The sequence below is a fragment of the Trichechus manatus genome, unplaced genomic scaffold, assembly GCF_000243295.1.
Source record: "Trichechus manatus latirostris isolate Lorelei unplaced genomic scaffold, TriManLat1.0 scaffold00090, whole genome shotgun sequence".
Lineage (NCBI taxonomy): Eukaryota > Metazoa > Chordata > Mammalia > Sirenia > Trichechidae > Trichechus > Trichechus manatus.
Genome location: NW_004444026.1, coordinates 5,913,151 through 5,914,900, shown reverse-complemented (window position 1 = coordinate 5,914,900; position 1,750 = coordinate 5,913,151).

Here is a 1,750-nt window from a genome sequence, read left to right as displayed (position 1 = left end):
AACAATTACTTTAAAACAAAGATGAAAATGTAAGGGAGCAGGGAAACTAGGTTAATGGAAACAGAACGGCCAGAATGGAAATATTGAGAATGTTGACGCATTGTGAAGAACGTAACCAATGTCACTGAGCAATCTGTGTATAAATTGTTGAATAAGAACCTAAACTGCTGTCTAAACCTTCACCGAAAATTCAATAAAACAATATTTTTAAAAAACAACAACAACAAAAAAGGTAATTGAATCATGTCATTTCCTCTGTTTAAATGCCTCCAGTGGATTCCCATCACATTTTGAATCAAATCTAATGTTCTAACCATGTATTTCAAGAACTTCATGATCATTCCTCTCCTTACCTCTTTATCCCAACATCATCTACTATCAATAGACCGTACCCGACCCCTACCCACCTCCTCCTCACTATGCTCCAGACTTCTGGAAAACACCAAGTTTGTTCCTGGATTAGGATATTTGCACTGGCTACTCCCACAACCCCACTCTGTCCAAGACTTATGCCTTCCTGTCATTTAGGTCTCAGTTTAAATGTCATCTCCTCAGAGAGGTCTTTCTTGGCCACCTAAATTAAAATAGCACTCTGTATCATTTCTTCATAGCACACATCACTACCTCCCATCTATCTATGGTCAAAGACAAAATGTACCAGGCAATTAAGGAGATGTTTTCATTCAAACTATTGTAATAGAGACAATGTTCATTAATGAGGAACATAAAGAAAAGGAAGGAAGCCTGGGGTTTTAGAGAGGCAGACAAACCAAGAAGTCATCATCAAGTCTTATGCGAGTCATGAGGAAGGATGGAGAAAGGTCTTATTTGAGTCATTGAGTAATGGTGGAGGTGAATATGTGAGAGCAGGGTAGAAGGATTTCTCAAATATTGCTGCTTGGGACACAGGGCTCCAATAAAGTTTAACATTATTTCTATCTATCTATCTATCTATCTGTCTGTTTGTCCATCTATCTATCTATCTGATTACCATCCGCCTCCCCCTCTGGAATGTGAGCTTCATGAAATCAGGTCTATATTAGTCTTGTTCTCTGCTATAACCCCAGCATTTAGGTCAGTTAAGATGAGAACTTAAACAAAATTCTATTGGGCTTTTCAATTCAAAATTTTTAATGAGCTTTTGCAGCAATTGTAACGGAGTGGTAGAAATAGAAGACTGAAGGCAGAGGATTGGAAAGACAATGGAAATAATAGTAGAGGTGGCAAATAGCATTTAATTGAAGAGCTGATCATGAAGAAAAAGAACTACGTATGGTAACAAGGGATTCAGGCTCAAGGAAGGACTTTCCTTTTTTCATTTTTTTTCTCCCTCTCTCTCTTTTAAGATAGATGATACTCAAGAGAGACTAAACCAGAGTCCAGAGAGTTGAGCAGAGCAGCCTGTGGAGTACAGTGTTACTTTGCTTTCAGAAAATACAGCTATCAAAAGTTAGAAAAAGACCTTTGCTTTTGTAAAACATATTTAATTGGAGAGTCTTACTTTGACCTCAGAGTGATTAGTATTTACTTGAGTAAAAGTTAAAATGTGTGTGTGTGTGTGTGTGTGTGTGTGTGTGTGTTGTTTTTAACAGTAGAGACTGAGTTAAAGGAGGACTTTGCTGAGGGTCAGCAGATCTGAGTGGAAACCAGATGAGTGGTCTTGGTTAAGTTACTTAGCCTCTCTGAACCACAAGTTCTTCAGCTATAAGATAGAGATAATAAAATCCATCTCAAGGAAGTTTTTATGAAG